The sequence below is a fragment of the Phyllobates terribilis genome, unplaced genomic scaffold (genome assembly GCF_046119375.1).
Source record: "Phyllobates terribilis strain yellow unplaced genomic scaffold, ASM4611937v1 Scaffold_538__1_contigs__length_1162401, whole genome shotgun sequence".
In the NCBI taxonomy this organism is placed as follows: Eukaryota; Metazoa; Chordata; class Amphibia; order Anura; family Dendrobatidae; genus Phyllobates; species Phyllobates terribilis.
In genome coordinates, this window is record NW_027363298.1 from 871,868 (window position 1) to 899,461 (window position 27,594).

General features: G+C 46.2%; 13 non-coding genes and 1 pseudogene across 13 annotated transcripts; all 14 read right to left on the reverse strand.

The window, feature by feature from the left end:
* Positions 1-356: 356 nt before the first annotated feature.
* On the reverse strand, positions 357-547 carry LOC141232306 (U2 spliceosomal RNA). Its single transcript, XR_012298562.1, has one exon. It is a non-coding gene; the product is annotated as a U2 spliceosomal RNA (small nuclear RNA).
* A 1,118-nt stretch (positions 548-1,665) lies between these two features.
* On the reverse strand, positions 1,666-1,859 carry LOC141231835 (U2 spliceosomal RNA). Its single transcript, XR_012298139.1, has one exon. It is a non-coding gene; the product is annotated as a U2 spliceosomal RNA (small nuclear RNA).
* A 5,565-nt stretch (positions 1,860-7,424) lies between these two features.
* On the reverse strand, positions 7,425-7,502 carry LOC141231862 (U2 spliceosomal RNA; annotated as a pseudogene).
* A 1,115-nt stretch (positions 7,503-8,617) lies between these two features.
* LOC141231826 (U2 spliceosomal RNA) lies at positions 8,618-8,815 on the reverse strand. Its single transcript, XR_012298131.1, has one exon. It is a non-coding gene; the product is annotated as a U2 spliceosomal RNA (small nuclear RNA).
* Positions 8,816-15,202: 6,387 nt separating this feature from the next.
* Positions 15,203-15,393, reverse strand: LOC141232308 (U2 spliceosomal RNA). Its single transcript, XR_012298563.1, has one exon. It is a non-coding gene; the product is annotated as a U2 spliceosomal RNA (small nuclear RNA).
* A 1,112-nt stretch (positions 15,394-16,505) lies between these two features.
* Positions 16,506-16,696, reverse strand: LOC141232309 (U2 spliceosomal RNA). Its single transcript, XR_012298564.1, has one exon. It is a non-coding gene; the product is annotated as a U2 spliceosomal RNA (small nuclear RNA).
* A 1,115-nt stretch (positions 16,697-17,811) lies between these two features.
* Positions 17,812-18,002, reverse strand: LOC141232310 (U2 spliceosomal RNA). The gene has a single exon (XR_012298565.1). It is a non-coding gene; the product is annotated as a U2 spliceosomal RNA (small nuclear RNA).
* Positions 18,003-19,117: 1,115 nt separating this feature from the next.
* LOC141232311 (U2 spliceosomal RNA) lies at positions 19,118-19,308 on the reverse strand. Its single transcript, XR_012298566.1, has one exon. It is a non-coding gene; the product is annotated as a U2 spliceosomal RNA (small nuclear RNA).
* Positions 19,309-20,423: 1,115 nt separating this feature from the next.
* On the reverse strand, positions 20,424-20,614 carry LOC141232313 (U2 spliceosomal RNA). Its single transcript, XR_012298568.1, has one exon. It is a non-coding gene; the product is annotated as a U2 spliceosomal RNA (small nuclear RNA).
* Positions 20,615-21,729: 1,115 nt separating this feature from the next.
* Positions 21,730-21,920, reverse strand: LOC141232314 (U2 spliceosomal RNA). The gene has a single exon (XR_012298569.1). It is a non-coding gene; the product is annotated as a U2 spliceosomal RNA (small nuclear RNA).
* Positions 21,921-23,035: 1,115 nt separating this feature from the next.
* On the reverse strand, positions 23,036-23,226 carry LOC141232315 (U2 spliceosomal RNA). Its single transcript, XR_012298570.1, has one exon. It is a non-coding gene; the product is annotated as a U2 spliceosomal RNA (small nuclear RNA).
* A 1,115-nt stretch (positions 23,227-24,341) lies between these two features.
* LOC141232316 (U2 spliceosomal RNA) lies at positions 24,342-24,532 on the reverse strand. Its single transcript, XR_012298571.1, has one exon. It is a non-coding gene; the product is annotated as a U2 spliceosomal RNA (small nuclear RNA).
* Positions 24,533-25,647: 1,115 nt separating this feature from the next.
* LOC141232317 (U2 spliceosomal RNA) lies at positions 25,648-25,838 on the reverse strand. The gene has a single exon (XR_012298572.1). It is a non-coding gene; the product is annotated as a U2 spliceosomal RNA (small nuclear RNA).
* A 1,115-nt stretch (positions 25,839-26,953) lies between these two features.
* LOC141232319 (U2 spliceosomal RNA) lies at positions 26,954-27,144 on the reverse strand. Its single transcript, XR_012298574.1, has one exon. It is a non-coding gene; the product is annotated as a U2 spliceosomal RNA (small nuclear RNA).
* Positions 27,145-27,594: the final 450 nt, after the last annotated feature.

Below are 27,594 nucleotides of genomic sequence, written 5' to 3' on the forward strand. Positions count from 1 at the left end.
GTGTGTGCAACAATATACTGAAAGGTCAATTATATTGTGCAGCTTATCTCACCACCTGTAGTTATTTAGGTGAAAGCTCCAAAATGCTTGCCTAATATGTCTGTTTATCCAAAAGGAAGTAAAAAGGGAGAGCTAGAAAGATAGCATTGCATCACATTACATGGCAATGCAATGCACAGTTGCTGAAGTTGAACCAAAATGAGCTTGTAATCTGGCTTCTGCAACTTTGAACATGAAAAATCCAATGAGGAGAAGAAAAGCAAAGCCAAAGAGTCCATCCCAAAATCCGACAAACAAGCAAAATGAACAAAAAACATTGAATTCAATTCTTTCTGATTTTAGAAACTGCATTAAAGAAGGGGTGCACCGGTCCTGGAGATACTGCAATACCAGGTCAATGCGTGGAGTGGACAGAGCAAGCTCTTTTTCCATCTCCCTGTTCTAAAAATCCATTTAATATATGGTCCCCAGATAGGGGACGTATCAGATATTAAACTGATAAGAACAGATACTACACTTGATCTTAGCCAAAAGGCCGAGAAGCGATAACCAGAATTGGTTTCAAACTATGGAGCCACCCAAGGATCCTGAAAAGTCCATTTGTGGAGATGAGCTCCTGGACTCCCGTTAAGAAGACATGTTGTCAACCTCTAGATCCCTTACATGCCTGCACTTTTCGGCTTGCTGCTGCTGCAATCCACGCGTTTTAGATCTGCATAACTCCACCTCTTTAAACACAGCACCTTCACCCCCTGCTGTTCCCACCCGCCTCAACACCGTTGGAAGGGAGGAGAACCAATTAAGGCGGGGGGTGGGGTGGAGCGAGCAGCTGTCTACCCTTAGCAGGAGGGCTCCTGATTACATACCTCTCCTGCTGCTGCTGCTGCTGCTGGCTGTCCAGCAGCAGACTGAAGGTGGCTGCTGCTGTGCACAGGTATATAAAGGCTCAGAGCCTATTATGACACGCGCAGCCAGCGTTCCATTGCCACATTCCATCTACTGCAGGCAGGATACCTGGCTGGCTGAATGTCGCTGAGAAGCTCACAGAGACCGCCATAAGCAACAGTTTAACAGAATGCCACAGACTAATCAACCAAACTTTTTGGGTTGGGTTCTCTTTTATAGTCTGCAGGCATTAAATGAAAGAAGTCAGTGTTCCAGCAGAAGGAGACAACGTTTCAGAAAAGGCATTGTAGCAAACCAAAAAAGAAATTTTAAGCGCAGCAGAGTAACCAGCGCACATACCTGTTAGCTCAGGTGAGTTTAAAAGGCTGCTGTTGATAACAAGGGCATTTGCTAAATAGATGGTGTGTGTGCAACAATATACTGAAAGGTCAATTATATTGTGCAGCTTATCTCACCACCTGTAGTTATTTAGGTGAAAGCTCCAAAATGCTTGCCTAATATGTCTGTTTATCCAAAAGGAAGTAAAAAGGGAGAGCTAGAAAGAAAGCATTGCATCACATTACATGGCAATGCAATGCACAGTTGCTGAAGTTGAACCAAAATGAGCTTGTAATCTGGCTTCTGCAACTTTGAACATGAAAAATCCAATGAGGAGAAGAAAAGCAAAGCCAAAGAGTCCATCCCAAAATCCGACAAACAAGCAAAATGAACAAAAAACATTGAATTCAATTCTTTCTGATTTTAGAAACTGCATTAAAGAAGGGGTGCACCGGTCCTGGAGATACTGCAATACCAGGTCAATGCGTGGAGTGGACAGAGCAAGCTCTTTTTCCATCTCCCTGTTCTAAAAATCCATTTAATATATGGTCCCCAGATAGGGGACGTATCAGATATTAAATTGATAAGAACAGATTTTTTTGATTGAATATATCTTTTATTAGCACAAAAAATAAGTTAACAGACAGTGTACAGTGCCGCAGCCCAGTACACACAGAATTCTACATCATATTTACATAGCATGAGGATACGACGCACTAACTAGACACATCACACCCCTATGCTACACAAAACACTCAATCTGAAAGAAAAAGCATATCAATCAATACAGTACGACGAACCGTGATAAGGGATAGGGATTGGGAAAAAGGGGATGGGGAGGGGAAAATCACAGGCCCGAAGCTTTATTGAAAGACAAGACACATAAGGGGAGAGGGGGAGGAGGGGTTTAGTCCTCATCCTCGTCCTCCGGACCGTCCATGATGGAATAGTCTCTGAGCAGGCTGTGGATCAGCCTGCGGCAGTCCTGGATGGACATCCTCTCCCTCCTCAAGATGAGCCGGTTCCTGGCGACCCAAAGGGCATCCTTGAAGCAGTTCATAAGGCGCCAAGCCTCCTGGATGGCTCCGACGGTATGAACCCCAGGGAAGAGTCCATAAAGCACAGAATGGTGCGATAGGCTCGCCCTGGGGACAGAGTTCCTCAGGTCGTCCTCAAGTGCAGTCAATAGGCGCTGTGCAAATCCGCAGTCCCAAAAAGTGTGCAAAGATGTTTCCTCCACGAAGGGGCACCTTGGGCAGTACCGGGTCTTGCACAGGTTCCGGGCATGCATGAATGACCGGACGGGCAGTCCGCCCTGAATCGCCATCCACGACAAGTCATTGTGCCCGTTGGTCAGCCTGTCAGACGACACATTTGTCCACGCAGTCTCCAGCGTGTCCTGGTGAAGTCCTGTGATGTTCTCCACGTCATCCTTGGCTCTGATTAGCTTGTGGATAGTTTTGGGCTTCCACAAGTCGGGCTTGAGTCCCTCCAGTTGATGCTCCCCCACAAATCGAACGACGTCTCCGTAGAACCATGGCGTCGTCCAGTTGTAGGGGAAGGAGCTGTCCCACTTGTCCCAGCCGAGTCGCCTCCAAAGAGGAAGCAGGAAGAAGCGAGACATGGACCTGCCCGCGGAGCCATTCTTGACTTGCAAAGTCCGGCGGACACAATCACACACAAAAGAGGATCGCAGGAGGGTGGGGATATCTGGAACGCCCTTCCCACCCTTGCGAGGCTCCTTGTACATGACGGCCCGCCTGACTCTGTCCATCTTGGATCCCCAGACAAAGTGAAACACTGTCCTGGTAATGGCCCTGCACACAGTGACGTGTGGGGGCCAGGCCTGCGCCGTGTACTGCAAGACGGGCAGGACCTCATTACGCAGGACGAGTGCCTTACCCTCACAAGTGAGGTGTCTGAGGCTCCAGAGTCCGATCCGTTGCTTCACCTTGGCCAAACGTTCTTGCCAGGACTTGAGGGCCGCTCCTTCCTTCCCGAACCAGACTCCCAGCACCTTGAGGAAATCCGGTTGAATGTTGAAGGGGAAGGGGGCGGAGGAGGCCGGCTGCCAATCCCCGAAGAGCATGGCTTCCGACTTCCTGCAGTTGACTTTGGCCCCTGAAGCCCGGCCGAACCTCTCACACGTCTGGACGAGGGCGTCGACTGAACCACGATCAGCGCAGAAGACGGTGACGTCGTCCATGTAGAGCGAGCACTTGACCTCGTGTCGTCCCGGACCCGGTGCGGTGATCCCTCTGATCTCTCCATTCTGCCGGATAGCCTCTGCGAAGAGTTCTATAACACAAACAAAAAGAAGAGGTGATAGAGGGCAGCCTTGTCTGACCCCAGAGAGGACAGGGAAGGGGTCAGTCTTCCAGCCGTTCACCAACACCGAGCTGTGGATATCAAAATACATCAGACGGACATACGAACAAAACATGTTACCCAAACCTAACCGGTGCAGAGCTCGGCCCATGAACTCGTGGGAAACCCGGTCGAAGGCCTTCTCCTGATCCAAGGAGACCAGGGCCGCGTGTGCGCGGCGGACCTTGATGTACTCGACCGTGTCCCGCACGAGAGCGAGGCTGTCTGCGATGCGACGTCCAGGGATGCCGCAGGTCTGGTCCGGGTGGATGATCCGTCCGATCACCGTCTTAAGTCGTGTCGCCATCGTCTTGGCCAGGATCTTGTAGTCCACGTTGAGCAGAGTGATGGGACGCCAATTCCTCAGGTCGCACCTCTCTCCCTTCCGCTTGTACAGGATCGTGACCATTCCTTCCCTCAAAGATGGAGGCATTCTACCCTCCACCACCATCTCCTCGTACAGGTCCAACAGGTCCGGACAGATGAGGTCTCCCAGCGCTACATAGAGCTCCGCTGGAAGACCATCACTGCCCGGGGTCCTGCCGGTCCTAAAGGATTTAGCGGCAGAGAGCAATTCGCCCACCATCAGAGGTTTGTCCAAGGCTGCCGTGCCTGCAGGATCAAGATGGTTAGTGATACCTGACAGGAACTTATCAGCAGCGTCGGGGTCGGTAGTCTTGTGGGAGTAGAGTTCGCTGTAGAAGTCGCTGACGACCCTCATCACGTCCTCCTTCCCACGTCGCATGTTTCCGCTCTCGTCTCGCAGCTCGTTCAGGGGCGTGTGACCGGCATGAAGTTTCCTGAAAAAGAATGAGTTACATTTCTCACCCTTCTCCAGATTCTCCACTTTGGAACGGAAGACGATTCGCTTGGACTCCTCCTCAAAGTGCCTTTTCAGGCTCTTCTTGGTCTCCTCCAGCTCCTCCCTCACGTCCCAGCCGCAGTGAAGAAGGTCCTGCAGCGACCGCAGCTCGCGCTGCAGCCCTCTGAAGTCCCTCCTCTTCTCACACGCCTGTTGTCGACCCTTGGCCTGAAAGAAACAGCGAAACTCAAGTTTAACATATTCCCACCAATCAGAGACTGTTTGGAAGCTACCCTTGTAGGACTGCCACATTGCGTAGGCTGCTCTCAGCTCCTCCACGACTTCATCCTGAGCCAGCAGAGCACAATTCAGCTTCCAGGAGCCGGGCCCGGACGGAAAACCGTCGCCGAGGACACCTTGTAAGTGAATGGCTCTGTGGTCGGTGAAGAAGCAGGAGACCATCGAGTGCCTACTCTGCCTGACTGCCCGAGAGGTGAACACAAAGTCAATCCTGGAGCGGAGTGAGCCATCGGGTCGGCTCCACGAATAGTTCGTGGAGCCTCTCCCCATGGAGCCCACCACGTCCTGAAGAGAGGCCTCGGTTACCATCTCGATGAGCAGCTTGGACGTGATGTCCAACTTGGCAGATGTGCCAGAACTACGACCTTCCTCCTCGATGGGGCAGTTGAAATCCCCGGCCATCACTAAGGTCCTGGTGGTGGCAAGCTGAAGCCGCAGGGTCTGGAAAAGCTCCAAACGCTCATTCTTCAGTGGGGACGCATACACGTTGATGAACCTGACAGGTTCTCCCGCCCAGTTGCCATCTACAACAAGAGCCCTGCCGCAGATGAGCTCCTGGACGGACTCAAGCGTGAATGCGCCCCCCCTGATCAGAATTGCGACCCCCGCAGACTTGCAGTCACCCCCACCGGACCAGTAGGATGGACCGTGGGACCACTCCCTGGCCAGATGTTTGAAGGACCTAGAGGAGGGAAGGGAACATTCCTGCAACATATAAACATCACACAACTGGGAAGTAAGGAAGGCATAAATAGTCTGACGTCTGAACTTGTCCTTGATGCTCCTGACATTAATAGAAAATAAGTTAATATTAGCCATCATGTAGGGAAAAAAGAAAAAGTTAGCGCAGGCAATACACCTTAGTTACCACTCCGGTCGGGTGGTCCCTCGTCGGTGTTGACTGCTGGTGACGGGATCACCAGCAGGCCCTCTTCCTCCATCTGGTCAAGCAGCGCGGCCTCGATCTCGGCGACCACCAGTTCCTCCTCTTCTGGCTCGGCCACCAGGGTCTCAACCATGTGCTCCATCTCTTCTGGCTCAGGGAGGGTATCCTCCTTTTCGCCTACGAAATCCAGAATCTTCTTTTTGGAGGATTCAGTAGCAGGGCTGTCCTCCACCTTCCTCTTTCCCCGGGTTGGAACTGGGGAGACAAGAAGAGGAAAATCCTCCTCGGAATAGATAGCGGCGGGTGGAGGAAAGGTTAATTCCACCGCTACCATGGTCTGGGGAGGGAGAGTGGCTGCCGGGGCAGGGGAAAGGACACCTGCTGAGGAGTAGGGGAAGGAGGAAGAGGAAGTGGAATCCTCAGCAGGGGTGGCCGGGGTGGGGGGGGGATTGGACGGGGGTGGCAGGGGGAGGGATCGAGAGAGGGGTGACAGAACTCTTACCGTCCTTTGACTTTTTCTTCTGCTTCGGAGCTGCTGGGACCGTCGCTGGGGCTTTGGCCACCGACTCCTTGACCGCATTGGCCTTGGTCGTCTCGGCCTTGGCCGCTGGGGCCTTGGTCGTCGCGTCCTTGACCTTCACAGGCCTGGTCGTCGGGGCCTTGTCCTCCGTAGCTGGGGTCGTCGCAACCACCGATGCCCAGGATCTCTCACGCTTGGGGCAATCCTTGTACAGATGAGCCGCCAGCCCACACAGGTTGCAGGACGTCTTCTTCGGGCAGTCCTTCGAGCTGTGTCCCGTCACTCGACAAATCCTGCAGGCATCCTCCTTGCAGTCCTTCATCTCGTGGCCGTTCTTGCCGCATCTCCTGCAGTTCCGCGGCATGTCCGGGTAATAGATGAGGCCGTAGGAGTTGCCCAGGGAGAATGTCGGGGGCAGGTGCCGAAGTCCGTCTGAGTACGCCAGGTCCCTGTGAAGTCTAACGGTCACCGACCACTTACCTGTCCAGAAGCCGAGTCCATTCAGGATGTGAGAGGGTTCCTTCACAACCAAACAGAAGCGTCTCAGGAAGGTACAGATGTCTTGGCCTGGGGTGTGCGGGTTGCGCATGGAGACCGTGATCCTCCTTTCGTCCCTCTGGATAGGGCAGCTACCTGTAAAGGCAGAGAAAGAATTATCCGGTCCTTTTGCGCTTACCATTTCCCAGAACCTCCTGCAGGTGTTCACAGTGGCGAAGGTGACGAAGAAGATCCCCGTCAAGAAGTTCTGGATGCTGAGGGTGTCCGACCTGGAGAAGCCTCGATCCAGCAGCATCTTCTGGCAGAACACGTCCGAGGACATGTCCGGCACCCTCCCATCCACTTCCTTCAGCTTCAGGGCCACCGTCTGCCGCATCCTTGGCACCAGGGCTGGAGCTTCGTGGCGGGGCTTCTGGGGTCCCTTCTGCTGGCCAGTCGTGGAGGCAGAGTCCTTGGGGTCAGAATCGGCTCCTGGCTGGGCCCTCCTGGCTGTCCCCTGCTCCAGGCTCTTCTTTTCGGCCTTCCTCGCAGCGCTTGCCATGGCTTTCCTCCTGCAGTTACTTCTTGGAGCTGGATCTGGAACTCTTCCCGGAATGGGTGGAGCTATGCAGATTCTTCTCCCGTCGTGTTCTGGACAAATTCCCCGAAAGGTCTTTGTCTCGATGATTTTCTTCCTCGAAGATTCCACAGGACAGCCCGATTCTTCTCCGAGTCTTCGTCTTCTTCTGGATTCTTTAGAGCTTCTTCCTCCCACCGATATCCGCCTTCCTTCTCCGATGTCAGCTGGGCTCCGAAGCTCTTCTCCTTCCGAGTTCGATCGCTCTCGTCAAGTGTAGATCGTAGCTCTTGTGTTCTTAAAAGAACAGATACTACACTTGATCTTAGCCAAAAGGCCGAGAAGCGATAACCAGAATTGGTTTCAAACTACGGAGCCACCCAAGGATCCTGAAAAGTCCATTTGTGGAGATGAGCTCCTGGACTCCCGTTAAGAAGACATGTTATCAACCTCTAGATCCCTTACATGCCTGCACTTTTCGGCTTGCTGCTGCTGCAATCCACGCGTTTTAGATCTGCATAACTCCACCTCTTTAAACACAGCACCTTCACCCCCTGCTGTTCCCACCCGCCTCAACACCGTTGGAAGGGAGGAGAACCAATTAAGGCGGGGGGTGGGGTGGAACGAGCAGCTGTCTACCCTTAGCAGGAGGGCTCCTGATTACATACCTCTCCTGCTGCTGCTGCTGCTGGCTGTCCAGCAGCAGACTGAAGGTGGCTGCTGCTGTGCACAGGTATATAAAGGCTCAGAGCCTATTATGACACGCGCAGCCAGCGTTCCATTGCCACATTCCATCTACTGCAGGCAGGATACCTGGCTGGCTGAATGTCGCTGAGAAGCTCACAGAGACCGCCATAAGCAACAGTTTAACAGAATGCCACAGACTAATCAACCAAACTTTTTGGGTTGGGTTCTCTTTTATAGTCTGCAGGCATTAAATGAAAGAAGTCAGTGTTCCAGCAGAAGGAGACAACGTTTCAGAAAAGGCATTGTAGCAAACCAAAAAAGAAATTTTAAGCGCAGCAGAGTAACCAGCGCACATACCTGTTAGCTCAGGTGAGTTTAAAAGGCTGCTGTTGATAACAAGGGCATTTGCTAAATAGATGGTGTGTGTGCAACAATATACTGAAAGGTCAATTATATTGTGCAGCTTATCTCACCACCTGTAGTTATTTAGGTGAAAGCTCCAAAATGCTTGCCTAATATGTCTGTTTATCCAAAAGGAAGTAAAAAGGGAGAGCTAGAAAGATAGCATTGCATCACATTACATGGCAATGCAATGCACAGTTGCTGAAGTTGAACCAAAATGAGCTTGTAATCTGGCTTCTGCAACTTTGAACATGAAAAATCCAATGAGGAGAAGAAAAGCAAAGCCAAAGAGTCCATCCCAAAATCCGACAAACAAGCAAAATGAACAAAAAACATTGAATTCAATTCTTTCTGATTTTAGAAACTGCATTAAAGAAGGGGTGCACCGGTCCTGGAGATACTGCAATACCAGGTCAATGCGTGGAGTGGACAGAGCAAGCTCTTTTTCCATCTCCCTGTTCTAAAAATCCATTTAATATATGGTCCCCAGATAGGGGACGTATCAGATATTAAACTGATAAGAACAGATTTTTTTTTTAATTTGGCTATCCCTCACATGGGGATAAAAACCGTTTATTTAAAATTTAACAAATTACAGAAATAAAACCATTACATCCACATTACACTTTCGGGACTTCAAAGAAAAATAAAAATTCCATCACAGCAAATTTTACAAGACTTCAAATATTCCATAGGTTAAAAAGCCATTTGCCTGCCAATGTTACATTCTTTTTCCTGTCCAATAAATAGTATATGTACATTTCACTTTTACAAAAGGCTAAAACATCATCTACTGGTAACATTTCATGTTTAAAAACAGCAATATTTCTAGCATTCCAGAGCGCTATCTTGGCACAATTCACTGTCTTCCACGCCATTATTTTTTGGTCCATTGTTGGGCATTCCAGAAGACCATATAACACTGATGCAAAATTAAAGTCCTTGAGGTCCACCATTTTCTCCAGCAGGGGGATTAATCTTCTCCAGAACTCTTTAGCAAAAGCACAAGTCCATAAAAGATGCTTCACTGTCTCTTCTTCTTGACAACCTTCTCTTGGGCAGATGGCAGACCTCACAAAACCTCTTCTGTACTGGAATGCCCGGCAAGGAAGACAGTGGTGTGCGCAGCTCCAAGACATGTCTTTCTGTACATTAAAAAGATAAGGGGCGTTAATCGTTTTCCATATGTGTACAGTTTTGTCATCATCATAACGTTCAATATCACACAACGTCACATCAGTACTAATTTGTTTGAGTAGTGTCTTGCTGTTACATAGATCCCCTGTCTGTTTCTTATTCAAATTAAAATCAAGAATAATTTTCTTTAAAATCTCATAATGTGCAGGCAGGTTAAAAGCATAAGGAAAGGATAAAACCGTTTCAAACCAACCAAACCTTCTCATGAGAAAACCAGTGTTAAAACGCATAAAATAGGAAAGGTAATTATCTTTAAAAAGGGTTTTAAAACAGAAACAGAAAAAATGTATTAAAAGAAACTTATCTAAAACAGGGAAATCTTTCCCACCTTTAACCTTTGGCTTTGTCACAATTTCTCTTTTGAGTTTCTCCATTTTTGAGCCCCAAAAAAAGGTAAAACATACTTTTGTAATTCGTTTCAACAAATTTGTAGGAGGGGGGAACACCAAACTAAGATATAACAGGATAGGTAATATCACCATTTTTACAATCAGAACTTTACCTTCCATTGACAGCTTTCTCATATTCCACATGCAGATTTTCTGATTAATTTTCTGTGCTGCCGCATCCCAGCTATTAAAACCATTATTAGATTCATTAAAAGAAACACCTAAAATAGTAATGGAATCTGTAACTGCAATTGGTACATCATGTAAACTCATCCCCCCGACATTTAAAATATTACATTTAGTAAGATTAATTTTAAAACCGGAAACTGTACAAAAAGACTGAATTTGGCTTATCGTTTTTTGTATTGAAGGTACATCACATCCAAACACTGCTACATCATCCATATAGCTTACAACTTTAACTTGTAGACCGTTCCCTCCGGGTAAGGGTACTCCACATATTTGCTTATCCCGGCGTATTGTACATAAAAGGGGTTCTATAGCACATATAAAAAGCAGGGGGGACAAAGGGCAACCCTGCTTCACCCCTGATTTTAAAACTACCTCTTTTGTTTTAAAACCATTAACTAAAATCTTACTCGTACAATCATTATAAAAAGCTTTAAGAGACAATAAAAACCCACCCGGAATGCCCATTTTTTCTAAAACTTTAAAAAGATAAAAATGAGACACGCGGTCAAAAACTTTCTCAAAATCCACCGCTAGGATTGACATCTTTGTCTTTCTGGTTTTTACATCTTCAATACAATCTTTCACCAGGTTTAAATTGTCCCAGATACTACGCCCAGGTACCCCGCATACCTGATTTGCATGAATTACTTTATGTATCACCTTTTTCAACCGATTTGCACAGATCTTAGCCATAATTTTGTAATCACTATTTAAAAGAGTTATCGGCCTCCAGTTTTTAAGATCCGTTTTGTCACCTTTTTTGTATAGTAGTGATACCTCACCTTTCTTCCATGAGTTGAGTAAAACCTTATTATTAAAAACTTCGGAAAACAAATTAAACAAATCATCTTTTAAAATATCATAAAAACTTATATAAAACTCTATGGGGATACCATCAGGGCCCGGCACTTTACCATTTTTAAAACTCTTCATGGTTTCTAAAATCTCTTCCTCACATAGAGGTTGGGATAAAAAACTTTGGGCATCAGCATCTAGGGTGGACTTGATCTCCCCCAGGAAAGTGTGTATTAAATCATGGTCTACAGTTTTTACATTAAAAAGATCATTAAAATAGACATTTACCTTATCCAATATAACGTTGATATTATTATCTCCATCTATGTTATCAATTATTGTTTTCGCCTGTTTGTTTTTCTTAAAAAAATACCTGGAACAAGTCTCATCCTCTTCTACGTGTTTTACCTTTGAACGAAAAATCAGTTCTTTTCCTTTTTGTTCCAACCACTTTGAAATTTCTCCTTTAAGACTCAATATATCATTACCTACATCCAGACCATTGTCTTTGAATTTGTACAATGTCTGTAACCTGATATTAAGAAAATTATAGATCTCAAACTTTTCTTTAGCTTTTTGTATGCTTTTCTTTATAAAGAAATCTTTAATGCTTATTTTCATTCTATCCCACCAGGAGCTAAAAGAAATATTGGGGTTTTTCCTTTTTCTACAGTTTACATAAAACTCAATAAAATCCGATAAAATTTGTGGATCTTTTAAAAGGGACACATTCAATTTCCAAGATTTCTTACCACATTTCTTCTTTCCATTAATCCTCACTCTAAAAGATAAAACCTTGTGATCTGAGAGAATATTAGTTAAAACTTCACATTTCACTGGCAGTATTTTTTCTGAACCTAAAACAAAATCTATCCTGGAGCTACATGTAGAATTGCTCCAGGTGAAACCAGCGTCTATAGGGCTATCCTTGTTACATTCTTTATACACATCAGTTAATTTACAATCATTTATAATATTGCTTAACATTCCAGACGTTTTGTCATCATTTCTACTCACGGAACCGGAGCGTCGGCTTTCGCCTTTTAAAATACAATTAAAATCACCTGCCAGGATAAAAGGTTCTGAAATGTTAATAAATAAAGGTAAAATTTCCAGCATATCAGCCCTTTCATTTTTATCAGGTGACCCATAAAAATTTAAAAACTGCCATCTTGTCCCATCAATAAAAGCCTTAACTAAAAGAATACGACCCGGTAAAATATCTTGGATAAAATCAATAGACACATTTCCCTTAAAAAGTATAGCTACCCCGGCTGATCCGGTTGCATTTGATCCAGACCAGACCGATGGACCATGTTTCCACTCTTCCTTATATTTTTTGTAAGAAATCTTATGAGGGATATGACATTCTTGTAAAAAGAAAACAGAAGCTGTAAAACAGGTTAAAAAATGTAAAACAGTAGCTCTTCTGGTCTTGGATCCTATGCCTCTCACATTGAGGGAAACACCACTAATGTCAGCCATCATAACAAATGGTTAGGAAGAAACAAAAACTGGACTTTACCTATCCGATGGACGGATCAGACCACTTGGACTTTCACCAACGCCCTCTTCTGAATCCACCGTTATCAAAGAGTCTTCATCATCGGAGAAGGAACATTCACTTAAATTAAGACCCGACGCTACTGGGGTGTAGCTCGGAAGGATATTGTGAGAAAGGTTACACTGGGTCTCCATAGGCTGACCATTTAGGTCCTCGTCAGGTGGGTCTCCGAGAGGCTCCGCACTCCCCTGCTGACCCGCAGAGGGTCGTAACACAGGGGCAGGCTGCGCACATGGCGGAGCCTCAGAGTCCCCGGAGGCAGCCAGGTTCGGGGCCCCACCTGGGGCAGCAGAGCCCCGGGACCTCGGGATTCCAGAGTCTACACCCCCGTGAGGGGATGTATCCATCTCCTCCCTATTAGCCACCTCCACGGAACCATTCTTTTTCTTATTATGAGACCTCACCAAATGCCACGTACCGCCCTCGCTCTCGTGAGACCCAGTGGGAATTTTGGGCTCGGTGTCAGCCTTTTGGCGTTCTTTTTTGGCCTTACCGACCGCCCCTTTATGATCTTTCTCAGCCTTCCTTTTAGCCTCCTTATGGTCTTTCAGCCAGCTCCTGGGCTCCTGTGAGTTACCTGTCATTGACTCGGAGGGATTGTTACTAGTCGAAGCGCCCTTATCACCTCCCGAGGCTCCAGGTTGCTGTTCCTCCTCCTGAGGGGTGGTCTGATTGGCCCGTCCATTCCCGGATGTCTTGGACTTCTCCTTTTGTTTTTGTTCATCCTCTCTGAACCTGTGAGGGCAAGAAAAATAGAAATGACCAGGTGTCCGACAAAAAGAGCATTTTTTTTCATTTGGGCACTCCTTTGTGTCATGTTCAGTACTGGCACAATTTCTACAAGTGGCACCACAACTATCCTTAGAGTGCCCATAGAGACCACAATACCTACAGAAAAGTGGCATTCCTGAGAAAAAAAAATCCCCATTAGTTTGCCCTATTTTAAATCGAGCTGGAGGAAGTCTCACACCTCCAGGGAATTTAGGGTCTCTTTCACATTTTACTAAAAACTTCCATTTTGAGGTCCAGATGTTAAACTCATTCAACACTTTCCCAATCAATTTCACACTTTTAAAATAAACTGACAAAAAGGAAATAACCTCTGGTGCTGTTATGAAGGGTGAAAAGATTTTCACAACCACCATCTTTACCTCATCCAGGACGTGCTCGATGATCTGAATCCCTTTTAGACCAGGGCTATTTTCTACCGACTTAACTCTGGACAAAACATCTTTGAAAATACCTTCGCCAGTAAAGGTTACATCATAATCTCCACGTCGAGGATAATCCTGGATAGAAAGGATTTCGTTGGTTCTGACGTGGAGCAGTTTCTCAAGCACGTCCTGGACTACATATCCCAGATTCCGCATATCGGAACCACCAGCCGTAAAGCGGACCCTTATGGTGTTCTTAAGCCTCGCATATAGAGGCACGAGGTTGGGGTCAACCTCCATGGTATGGCGCAACAAAATGCAAATTGCAACCGCCTGCAATCTGCGCCTTCAGAGCTTTGAGATAAAGCACCTGAAGGCTGGGGGATCGCTGCCCGTTACCCTAGGACTAATCCCTCTCCCTAATAGCAGCAGGCAGGTGAAGCCCACCGAAGTGGACGATCCTGCCAGGCCAAGGAGAGGGGTACCTGAGTGCCCTTCAACTGAAACCTCCAGCTGTGAAGCACTTGGTCTCAGCCAAAAGGCCGAGAAGCGATAACCAGAATTGGTTTCAAACTACGGAGCCACCCAAGGATCCTGAAAAGTCCATTTGTGGAGATGAGCTCCTGGACTCCCGTTAAGAAGACATGTTGTCAACCTCTAGATCCCTTACATGCCTGCACTTTTCGGCTTGCTGCTGCTGCAATCCACGCGTTTTAGATCTGCATAACTCCACCTCTTTAAACACAGCACCTTCACCCCCTGCTGTTCCCACCCGCCTCAACACCGTTGGAAGGGAGGAGAACCAATTAAGGCGGGGGGTGGGGTGGAACGAGCAGCTGTCTACCCTTAGCAGGAGGGCTCCTGATTACATACCTCTCCTGCTGCTGCTGCTGCTGGCTGTCCAGCAGCAGACTGAAGGTGGCTGCTGCTGTGCACAGGTATATAAAGGCTCAGAGCCTATTATGACATGCGCAGCCAGCGTTCCATTGCCACATTCCATCTACTGCAGGCAGGATACCTGGCTGGCTGAATGTCGCTGAGAAGCTCACAGAGACCGCCATAAGCAACAGTTTAACAGAATGCCACAGACTAATCAACCAAACTTTTTGGGTTGGGTTCTCTTTTATAGTCTGCAGGCATTAAATGAAAGAAGTCAGTGTTCCAGCAGAAGGAGACAACGTTTCAGAAAAGGCATTGTAGCAAACCAAAAAAGAAATTTTAAGCGCAGCAGAGTAACCAGCGCACATACCTGTTAGCTCAGGTGAGTTTAAAAGGCTGCTGTTGATAACAAGGGCATTTGCTAAATAGATGGTGTGTGTGCAACAATATACTGAAAGGTCAATTATATTGTGCAGCTTATCTCACCACCTGTAGTTATTTAGGTGAAAGCTCCAAAATGCTTGCCTAATATGTCTGTTTATCCAAAAGGAAGTAAAAAGGGAGAGCTAGAAAGATAGCATTGCATCACATTACATGGCAATGCAATGCACAGTTGCTGAAGTTGAACCAAAATGAGCTTGTAATCTGGCTTCTGCAACTTTGAACATGAAAAATCCAATGAGGAGAAGAAAAGCAAAGCCAAAGAGTCCATCCCAAAATCCGACAAACAAGCAAAATGAACAAAAAACATTGAATTCAATTCTTTCTGATTTTAGAAACTGCATTAAAGAAGGGGTGCACCGGTCCTGGAGATACTGCAATACCAGGTCAATGCGTGGAGTGGACAGAGCAAGCTCTTTTTCCATCTCCCTGTTCTAAAAATCCATTTAATATATGGTCCCCAGATAGGGGACGTATCAGATATTAAACTGATAAGAACAGATACTACACTTGATCTTAGCCAAAAGGCCGAGAAGCGATAACCAGAATTGGTTTCAAACTACGGAGCCACCCAAGGATCCTGAAAAGTCCATTTGTGGAGATGAGCTCCTGGACTCCCGTTAAGAAGACATGTTGTCAACCTCTAGATCCCTTACATGCCTGCACTTTTCGGCTTGCTGCTGCTGCAATCCACGCGTTTTAGATCTGCATAACTCCACCTCTTTAAACACAGCACCTTCACCCCCTGCTGTTCCCACCCGCCTCAACACCGTTGGAAGGGAGGAGAACCAATTAAGGCGGGGGGTGGGGTGGAACGAGCAGCTGTCTACCCTTAGCAGGAGGGCTCCTGATTACATACCTCTCCTGCTGCTGCTGCTGGCTGTCCAGCAGCAGACTGAAGGTGGCTGCTGCTGTGCACAGGTATATAATGGCTCAGAGCCTATTATGACACGCGCAGCCAGCGTTCCATTGCCACATTCCATCTACTGCAGGCAGGATACCTGGCTGGCTGAATGTCGCTGAGAAGCTCACAGAGACCGCCATAAGCAACAGTTTAACAGAATGCCACAGACTAATCAACCAAACTTTTTGGGTTGGGTTCTCTTTTATAGTCTGCAGGCATTAAATGAAAGAAGTCAGTGTTCCAGCAGAAGGAGACAACGTTTCAGAAAAGGCATTGTAGCAAACCAAAAAAGAAATTTTAAGCGCAGCAGAGTAACCAGCGCACATACCTGTTAGCTCAGGTGAGTTTAAAAGGCTGCTGTTGATAACAAGGGCATTTGCTAAATAGATGGTGTGTGTGCAACAATATACTGAAAGGTCAATTATATTGTGCAGCTTATCTCACCACCTGTAGTTATTTAGGTGAAAGCTCCAAAATGCTTGCCTAATATGTCTGTTTATCCAAAAGGAAGTAAAAAGGGAGAGCTAGAAAGATAGCATTGCATCACATTACATGGCAATGCAATGCACAGTTGCTGAAGTTGAACCAAAATGAGCTTGTAATCTGGCTTCTGCAACTTTGAACATGAAAAATCCAATGAGGAGAAGAAAAGCAAAGCCAAAGAGTCCATCCCAAAATCCGACAAACAAGCAAAATGAACAAAAAACATTGAATTCAATTCTTTCTGATTTTAGAAACTGCATTAAAGAAGGGGTGCACCGGTCCTGGAGATACTGCAATACCAGGTCAATGCGTGGAGTGGACAGAGCAAGCTCTTTTTCCATCTCCCTGTTCTAAAAATCCATTTAATATATGGTCCCCAGATAGGGGACGTATCAGATATTAAACTGATAAGAACAGATACTACACTTGATCTTAGCCAAAAGGCCGAGAAGCGATAACCAGAATTGGTTTCAAACTACGGAGCCACCCAAGGATCCTGAAAAGTCCATTTGTGGAGATGAGCTCCTGGACTCCCGTTAAGAAGACATGTTGTCAACCTCTAGATCCCTTACATGCCTGCACTTTTCGGCTTGCTGCTGCTGCAATCCACGCGTTTTAGATCTGCATAACTCCACCTCTTTAAACACAGCACCTTCACCCCCTGCTGTTCCCACCCGCCTCAACACCGTTGGAAGGGAGGAGAACCAATTAAGGCGGGGGGTGGGGTGGAACGAGCAGCTGTCTACCCTTAGCAGGAGGGCTCCTGATTACATACCTCTCCTGCTGCTGCTGCTGCTGGCTGTCCAGCAGCAGACTGAAGGTGGCTGCTGCTGTGCACAGGTATATAAAGGCTCAGAGCCTATTATGACACGCGCAGCCAGCGTTCCATTGCCACATTCCATCTACTGCAGGCAGGATACCTGGCTGGCTGAATGTCGCTGAGAAGCTCACAGAGACCGCCATAAGCAACAGTTTAACAGAATGCCACAGACTAATCAACCAAACTTTTTGGGTTGGGTTCTCTTTTATAGTCTGCAGGCATTAAATGAAAGAAGTCAGTGTTCCAGCAGAAGGAGACAACGTTTCAGAAAAGGCATTGTAGCAAACCAAAAAAGAAATTTTAAGCGCAGCAGAGTAACCAGCGCACATACCTGTTAGCTCAGGTGAGTTTAAAAGGCTGCTGTTGATAACAAGGGCATTTGCTAAATAGATGGTGTGTGTGCAACAATATACTGAAAGGTCAATTATATTGTGCAGCTTATCTCACCACCTGTAGTTATTTAGGTGAAAGCTCCAAAATGCTTGCCTAATATGTCTGTTTATCCAAAAGGAAGTAAAAAGGGAGAGCTAGAAAGATAGCATTGCATCACATTACATGGCAATGCAATGCACAGTTGCTGAAGTTGAACCAAAATGAGCTTGTAATCTGGCTTCTGCAACTTTGAACATGAAAAATCCAATGAGGAGAAGAAAAGCAAAGCCAAAGAGTCCATCCCAAAATCCGACAAACAAGCAAAATGAACAAAAAACATTGAATTCAATTCTTTCTGATTTTAGAAACTGCATTAAAGAAGGGGTGCACCGGTCCTGGAGATACTGCAATACCAGGTCAATGCGTGGAGTGGACAGAGCAAGCTCTTTTTCCATCTCCCTGTTCTAAAAATCCATTTAATATATGGTCCCCAGATAGGGGACGTATCAGATATTAAACTGATAAGAACAGATACTACACTTGATCTTAGCCAAAAGGCCGAGAAGCGATAACCAGAATTGGTTTCAAACTACGGAGCCACCCAAGGATCCTGAAAAGTCCATTTGTGGAGATGAGCTCCTGGACTCCCGTTAAGAAGACATGTTGTCAACCTCTAGATCCCTTACATGCCTGCACTTTTCGGCTTGCTGCTGCTGCAATCCACGCGTTTTAGATCTGCATAACTCCACCTCTTTAAACACAGCACCTTCACCCCCTGCTGTTCCCACCCGCCTCAACACCGTTGGAAGGGAGGAGAACCAATTAAGGCGGGGGGTGGGGTGGAACGAGCAGCTGTCTACCCTTAGCAGGAGGGCTCCTGATTACATACCTCTCCTGCTGCTGCTGCTGCTGGCTGTCCAGCAGCAGACTGAAGGTGGCTGCTGCTGTGCACAGGTATATAAAGGCTCAGAGCCTATTATGACACGCGCAGCCAGCGTTCCATTGCCACATTCCATCTACTGCAGGCAGGATACCTGGCTGGCTGAATGTCGCTGAGAAGCTCACAGAGACCGCCATAAGCAACAGTTTAACAGAATGCCACAGACTAATCAACCAAACTTTTTGGGTTGGGTTCTCTTTTATAGTCTGCAGGCATTAAATGAAAGAAGTCAGTGTTCCAGCAGAAGGAGACAACGTTTCAGAAAAGGCATTGTAGCAAACCAAAAAAGAAATTTTAAGCGCAGCAGAGTAACCAGCGCACATACCTGTTAGCTCAGGTGAGTTTAAAAGGCTGCTGTTGATAACAAGGGCATTTGCTAAATAGATGGTGTGTGTGCAACAATATACTGAAAGGTCAATTATATTGTGCAGCTTATCTCACCACCTGTAGTTATTTAGGTGAAAGCTCCAAAATGCTTGCCTAATATGTCTGTTTATCCAAAAGGAAGTAAAAAGGGAGAGCTAGAAAGATAGCATTGCATCACATTACATGGCAATGCAATGCACAGTTGCTGAAGTTGAACCAAAATGAGCTTGTAATCTGGCTTCTGCAACTTTGAACATGAAAAATCCAATGAGGAGAAGAAAAGCAAAGCCAAAGAGTCCATCCCAAAATCCGACAAACAAGCAAAATGAACAAAAAACATTGAATTCAATTCTTTCTGATTTTAGAAACTGCATTAAAGAAGGGGTGCACCGGTCCTGGAGATACTGCAATACCAGGTCAATGCGTGGAGTGGACAGAGCAAGCTCTTTTTCCATCTCCCTGTTCTAAAAATCCATTTAATATATGGTCCCCAGATAGGGGACGTATCAGATATTAAACTGATAAGAACAGATACTACACTTGATCTTAGCCAAAAGGCCGAGAAGCGATAACCAGAATTGGTTTCAAACTACGGAGCCACCCAAGGATCCTGAAAAGTCCATTTGTGGAGATGAGCTCCTGGACTCCCGTTAAGAAGACATGTTGTCAACCTCTAGATCCCTTACATGCCTGCACTTTTCGGCTTGCTGCTGCTGCAATCCACGCGTTTTAGATCTGCATAACTCCACCTCTTTAAACACAGCACCTTCACCCCCTGCTGTTCCCACCCGCCTCAACACCGTTGGAAGGGAGGAGAACCAATTAAGGCGGGTGGTGGGGTGGAACGAGCAGCTGTCTACCCTTAGCAGGAGGGCTCCTGATTACATACCTCTCCTGCTGCTGCTGCTGCTGGCTGTCCAGCAGCAGACTGAAGGTGGCTGCTGCTGTGCACAGGTATATAAAGGCTCAGAGCCTATTATGACACGCGCAGCCAGCGTTCCATTGCCACATTCCATCTACTGCAGGCAGGATACCTGGCTGGCTGAATGTCACTGAGAAGCTCACAGAGACCGCCATAAGCAACAGTTTAACAGAATGCCACAGACTAATCAACCAAACTTTTTGGGTTGGGTTCTCTTTTATAGTCTGCAGGCATTAAATGAAAGAAGTCAGTGTTCCAGCAGAAGGAGACAACGTTTCAGAAAAGGCATTGTAGCAAACCAAAAAAGAAATTTTAAGCGCAGCAGAGTAACCAGCGCACATACCTGTTAGCTCAGGTGAGTTTAAAAGGCTGCTGTTGATAACAAGGGCATTTGCTAAATAGATGGTGTGTGTGCAACAATATACTGAAAGGTCAATTATATTGTGCAGCTTATCTCACCACCTGTAGTTATTTAGGTGAAAGCTCCAAAATGCTTGCCTAATATGTCTGTTTATCCAAAAGGAAGTAAAAAGGGAGAGCTAGAAAGATAGCATTGCATCACATTACATGGCAATGCAGTGCACAGTTGCTGAAGTTGAACCAAAATGAGCTTGTAATCTGGCTTCTGCAACTTTGAACATGAAAAATCCAATGAGGAGAAGAAAAGCAAAGCCAAAGAGTCCATCCCAAAATCCGACAAACAAGCAAAATGAACAAAAAACATTGAATTCAATTCTTTCTGATTTTAGAAACTGCATTAAAGAAGGGGTGCACCGGTCCTGGAGATACTGCAATACCAGGTCAATGCGTGGAGTGGACAGAGCAAGCTCTTTTTCCATCTCCCTGTTCTAAAAATCCATTTAATATATGGTCCCCAGATAGGGGACGTATCAGATATTAAACTGATAAGAACAGATACTACACTTGATCTTAGCCAAAAGGCCGAGAAGCGATAACCAGAATTGGTTTCAAACTACGGAGCCACCCAAGGATCCTGAAAAGTCCATTTGTGGAGATGAGCTCCTGGACTCCCGTTAAGAAGACATGTTGTCAACCTCTACATCCCTTACATGCCTGCACTTTTCGGCTTGCTGCTGCTGCAATCCACGCGTTTTAGATCTGCATAACTCCACCTCTTTAAACACAGCACCTTCACCCCCTGCTGTTCCCACCCGCCTCAACACCGTTGGAAGGGAGGAGAACCAATTAAGGCGGGGGGTGGGGTGGAACGAGCAGCTGTCTACCCTTAGCAGGAGGGCTCCTGATTACATACCTCTCCTGCTGCTGCTGCTGCTGGCTGTCCAGCAGCAGACTGAAGGTGGCTGCTGCTGTGCACAGGTATATAAAGGCTCAGAGCCTATTATGACACGCGCAGCCAGCGTTCCATTGCCACATTCCATCTACTGCAGGCAGGATACCTGGCTGGCTGAATGTCGCTGAGAAGCTCACAGAGACCGCCATAAGCAACAGTTTAACAGAATGCCACAGACTAATCAACCAAACTTTTTGGGTTGGGTTCTCTTTTATAGTCTGCAGGCATTAAATGAAAGAAGTCAGTGTTCCAGCAGAAGGAGACAACGTTTCAGAAAAGGCATTGTAGCAAACCAAAAAAGAAATTTTAAGCGCAGCAGAGTAACCAGCGCACATACCTGTTAGCTCAGGTGAGTTTAAAAGGCTGCTGTTGATAACAAGGGCATTTGCTAAATAGATGGTGTGTGTGCAACAATATACTGAAAGGTCAATTATATTGTGCAGCTTATCTCACCACCTGTAGTTATTTAGGTGAAAGCTCCAAAATGCTTGCCTAATATGTCTGTTTATCCAAAAGGAAGTAAAAAGGGAGAGCTAGAAAGATAGCATTGCATCACATTACATGGCAATGCAATGCACAGTTGCTGAAGTTGAACCAAAATGAGCTTGTAATCTGGCTTCTGCAACTTTGAACATGAAAAATCCAATGAGGAGAAGAAAAGCAAAGCCAAAGAGTCCATCCCAAAATCCGACAAACAAGCAAAATGAACAAAAAACATTGAATTCAATTCTTTCTGATTTTAGAAACTGCATTAAAGAAGGGGTGCACCGGTCCTGGAGATACTGCAATACCAGGTCAATGCGTGGAGTGGACAGAGCAAGCTCTTTTTCCATCTCCCTGTTCTAAAAATCCATTTAATATATGGTCCCCAGATAGGGGACGTATCAGATATTAAACTGATAAGAACAGATACTACACTTGATCTTAGCCAAAAGGCCGAGAAGCGATAACCAGAATTGGTTTCAAACTACGGAGCCACCCAAGGATCCTGAAAAGTCCATTTGTGGAGATGAGCTCCTGGACTCCCGTTAAGAAGACATGTTGTCAACCTCTAGATCCCTTACATGCCTGCACTTTTCGGCTTGCTGCTGCTGCAATCCACGCGTTTTAGATCTGCATAACTCCACCTCTTTAAACACAGCACCTTCACCCCCTGCTGTTCCCACCCGCCTCAACACCGTTGGAAGGGAGGAGAACCAATTAAGGCGGGGGGTGGGGTGGAACGAGCAGCTGTCTACCCTTAGCAGGAGGGCTCCTGATTACATACCTCTCCTGCTGCTGCTGCTGCTGGCTGTCCAGCAGCAGACTGAAGGTGGCTGCTGCTGTGCACAGGTATATAAAGGCTCAGAGCCTATTATGACACGCGCAGCCAGCGTTCCATTGCCACATTCCATCTACTGCAGGCAGGATACCTGGCTGGCTGAATGTCGCTGAGAAGCTCACAGAGACCGCCATAAGCAACAGTTTAACAGAATGCCACAGACTAATCAACCAAACTTTTTGGGTTGGGTTCTCTTTTATAGTCTGCAGGCATTAAATGAAAGAAGTCAGTGTTCCAGCAGAAGGAGACAACGTTTCAGAAAAGGCATTGTAGCAAACCAAAAAAGAAATTTTAAGCGCAGCAGAGTAACCAGCGCACATACCTGTTAGCTCAGGTGAGTTTAAAAGGCTGCTGTTGATAACAAGGGCATTTGCTAAATAGATGGTGTGTGTGCAACAATATACTGAAAGGTCAATTATATTGTGCAGCTTATCTCACCACCTGTAGTTATTTAGGTGAAAGCTCCAAAATGCTTGCCTAATATGTCTGTTTATCCAAAAGGAAGTAAAAAGGGAGAGCTAGAAAGATAGCATTGCATCACATTACATGGCAATGCAATGCACAGTTGCTGAAGTTGAACCAAAATGAGCTTGTAATCTGGCTTCTGCAACTTTGAACATGAAAAATCCAATGAGGAGAAGAAAAGCAAAGCCAAAGAGTCCATCCCAAAATCCGACAAACAAGCAAAATGAACAAAAAACATTGAATTCAATTCTTTCTGATTTTAGAAACTGCATTAAAGAAGGGGTGCACCGGTCCTGGAGATACTGCAATACCAGGTCAATGCGTGGAGTGGACAGAGCAAGCTCTTTTTCCATCTCCCTGTTCTAAAAATCCATTTAATATATGGTCCCCAGATAGGGGACGTATCAGATATTAAACTGATAAGAACAGATACTACACTTGATCTTAGCCAAAAGGCCGAGAAGCGATAACCAGAATTGGTTTCAAACTACGGAGCCACCCAAGGATCCTGAAAAGTCCATTTGTGGAGATGAGCTCCTGGACTCCCGTTAAGAAGACATGTTGTCAACCTCTAGATCCCTTACATGCCTGCACTTTTCGGCTTGCTGCTGCTGCAATCCACGCGTTTTAGATCTGCATAACTCCACCTCTTTAAACACAGCACCTTCACCCCCTGCTGTTCCCACCCGCCTCAACACCGTTGGAAGGGAGGAGAACCAATTAAGGCGGGGGGTGGGGTGGAACGAGCAGCTGTCTACCCTTAGCAGGAGGGCTCCTGATTACATACCTCTCCTGCTGCTGCTGCTGCTGGCTGTCCAGCAGCAGACTGAAGGTGGCTGCTGCTGTGCACAGGTATATAAAGGCTCAGAGCCTATTATGACACGCGCAGCCAGCGTTCCATTGCCACATTCCATCTACTGCAGGCAGGATACCTGGCTGGCTGAATGTCGCTGAGAAGCTCACAGAGACCGCCATAAGCAACAGTTTAACAGAATGCCACAGACTAATCAACCAAACTTTTTGGGTTGGGTTCTCTTTTATAGTCTGCAGGCATTAAATGAAAGAAGTCAGTGTTCCAGCAGAAGGAGACAACGTTTCAGAAAAGGCATTGTAGCAAACCAAAAAAGAAATTTTAAGCGCAGCAGAGTAACCAGCGCACATACCTGTTAGCTCAGGTGAGTTTAAAAGGCTGCTGTTGATAACAAGGGCATTTGCTAAATAGATGGTGTGTGTGCAACAATATACTGAAAGGTCAATTATATTGTGCAGCTTATCTCACCACCTGTAGTTATTTAGGTGAAAGCTCCAAAATGCTTGCCTAATATGTCTGTTTATCCAAAAGGAAGTAAAAAGGGAGAGCTAGAAAGATAGCATTGCATCACATTACATGGCAATGCAATGCACAGTTGCTGAAGTTGAACCAAAATGAGCTTGTAATCTGGCTTCTGCAACTTTGAACATGAAAAATCCAATGAGGAGAAGAAAAGCAAAGCCAAAGAGTCCATCCCAAAATCCGACAAACAAGCAAAATGAACAAAAAACATTGAATTCAATTCTTTCTGATTTTAGAAACTGCATTAAAGAAGGGGTGCACCGGTCCTGGAGATACTGCAATACCAGGTCAATGCGTGGAGTGGACAGAGCAAGCTCTTTTTCCATCTCCCTGTTCTAAAAATCCATTTAATATATGGTCCCCAGATAGGGGACGTATCAGATATTAAACTGATAAGAACAGATACTACACTTGATCTTAGCCAAAAGGCCGAGAAGCGATAACCAGAATTGGTTTCAAACTACGGAGCCACCCAAGGATCCTGAAAAGTCCATTTGTGGAGATGAGCTCCTGGACTCCCGTTAAGAAGACATGTTGTCAACCTCTAGATCCCTTACATGCCTGCACTTTTCGGCTTGCTGCTGCTGCAATCCACGCGTTTTAGATCTGCATAACTCCACCTCTTTAAACACAGCACCTTCACCCCCTGCTGTTCCCACCCGCCTCAACACCGTTGGAAGGGAGGAGAACCAATTAAGGCGGGGGGTGGGGTGGAACGAGCAGCTGTCTACCCTTAGCAGGAGGGCTCCTGATTACATACCTCTCCTGCTGCTGCTGCTGCTGGCTGTCCAGCAGCAGACTGAAGGTGGCTGCTGCTGTGCACAGGTATATAAAGGCTCAGAGCCTATTATGACACGCGCAGCCAGCGTTCCATTGCCACATTCCATCTACTGCAGGCAGGATACCTGGCTGGCTGAATGTCGCTGAGAAGCTCACAGAGACCGCCATAAGCAACAGTTTAACAGAATGCCACAGACTAATCAACCAAACTTTTTGGGTTGGGTTCTCTTTTATAGTCTGCAGGCATTAAATGAAAGAAGTCAGTGTTCCAGCAGAAGGAGACAACGTTTCAGAAAAGGCATTGTAGCAAACCAAAAAAGAAATTTTAAGCGCAGCAGAGTAACCAGCGCACATACCTGTTAGCTCAGGTGAGTTTAAAAGGCTGCTGTTGATAACAAGGGCATTTGCTAAATAGATGGTGTGTGTGCAACAATATACTGAAAGGTCAATTATATTGTGCAGCTTATCTCACCACCTGTAGTTATTTAGGTGAAAGCTCCAAAATGCTTGCCTAATATGTCTGTTTATCCAAAAGGAAGTAAAAAGGGAGAGCTAGAAAGATAGCATTGCATCACATTACATGGCAATGCAATGCACAGTTGCTGAAGTTGAACCAAAATGAGCTTGTAATCTGGCTTCTGCAACTTTGAACATGAAAAATCCAATGAGGAGAAGAAAAGCAAAGCCAAAGAGTCCATCCCAAAATCCGACAAACAAGCAAAATGAACAAAAAACATTGAATTCAATTCTTTCTGATTTTAGAAACTGCATTAAAGAAGGGGTGCACCGGTCCTGGAGATACTGCAATACCAGGTCAATGCGTGGAGTGGACAGAGCAAGCTCTTTTTCCATCTCCCTGTTCTAAAAATCCATTTAATATATGGTCCCCAGATAGGGGACGTATCAGATATTAAACTGATAAGAACAGATACTACACTTGATCTTAGCCAAAAGGCCGAGAAGCGATAACCAGAATTGGTTTCAAACTACGGAGCCACCCAAGGATCCTGAAAAGTCCATTTGTGGAGATGAGCTCCTGGACTCCCGTTAAGAAGACATGTTGTCAACCTCTAGATCCCTTACATGCCTGCACTTTTCGGCTTGCTGCTGCTGCAATCCACGCGTTTTAGATCTGCATAACTCCACCTCTTTAAACACAGCACCTTCACCCCCTGCTGTTCCCACCCGCCTCAACACCGTTGGAAGGGAGGAGAACCAATTAAGGCGGGGGGTGGGGTGGAACGAGCAGCTGTCTACCCTTAGCAGGAGGGCTCCTGATTACATACCTCTCCTGCTGCTGCTGCTGCTGGCTGTCCAGCAGCAGACTGAAGGTGGCTGCTGCTGTGCACAGGTATATAAAGGCTCAGAGCCTATTATGACACGCGCAGCCAGCGTTCCATTGCCACATTCCATCTACTGCAGGCAGGATACCTGGCTGGCTGAATGTCGCTGAGAAGCTCACAGAGACCGCCATAAGCAACAGTTTAACAGAATGCCACAGACTAATCAACCAAACTTTTTGGGTTGGGTTCTCTTTTATAGTCTGCAGGCATTAAATGAAAGAAGTCAGTGTTCCAGCAGAAGGAGACAACGTTTCAGAAAAGGCATTGTAGCAAACCAAAAAAGAAATTTTAAGCGCATCAGAGTAACCAGCGCACATACCTGTTAGCTCAGGTGAGTTTAAAAGGCTGCTGTTGATAACAAGGGCATTTGCTAAATAGATGGTGTGTGTGCAACAATATACTGAAAGGTCAATTATATTGTGCAGCTTATCTCACCACCTGTAGTTATTTAGGTGAAAGCTCCAAAATGCTTGCCTAATATGTCTGTTTATCCAAAAGGAAGTAAAAAGGGAGAGCTAGAAAGATAGCATTGCATCACATTACATGGCAATGCAATGCACAGTTGCTGAAGTTGAACCAAAATGAGCTTGTAATCTGGCTTCTGCAACTTTGAACATGAAAAATCCAATGAGGAGAAGAAAAGCAAAGCCAAAGAGTCCATCCCAAAATCCGACAAACAAGCAAAATGAACAAAAAACATTGAATTCAATTCTTTCTGATTTTAGAAACTGCATTAAAGAAGGGGTGCACCGGTCCTGGAGATACTGCAATACCAGGTCAATGCGTGGAGTGGACAGAGCAAGCTCTTTTTCCATCTCCCTGTTCTAAAAATCCATTTAATATATGGTCCCCAGATAGGGGACGTATCAGATATTAAACTGATAAGAACAGATACTACACTTGATCTTAGCCAAAAGGCCGAGAAGCGATAACCAGAATTGGTTTCAAACTACGGAGCCACCCAAGGATCCTGAAAAGTCCATTTGTGGAGATGAGCTCCTGGACTCCCGTTAAGAAGACATGTTGTCAACCTCTAGATCCCTTACATGCCTGCACTTTTCGGCTTGCTGCTGCTGCAATCCACGAGTTTTAGATCTGCATAACTCCACCTCTTTAAACACAGCACCTTCACCCCCTGCTGTTCCCACCCGCCTCAACACCGTTGGAAGGGAGGAGAACCAATTAAGGCGGGGGGTGGGGTGGAACGAGCAGCTGTCTACCCTTAGCAGGAGGGCTCCTGATTACATACCTCTCCTGCTGCTGCTGCTGCTGGCTGTCCAGCAGCAGACTGAAGGTGGCTGCTGCTGTGCACAGGTATATAAAGGCTCAGAGCCTATTATGACACGCGCAGCCAGCGTTCCATTGCCACATTCCATCTAC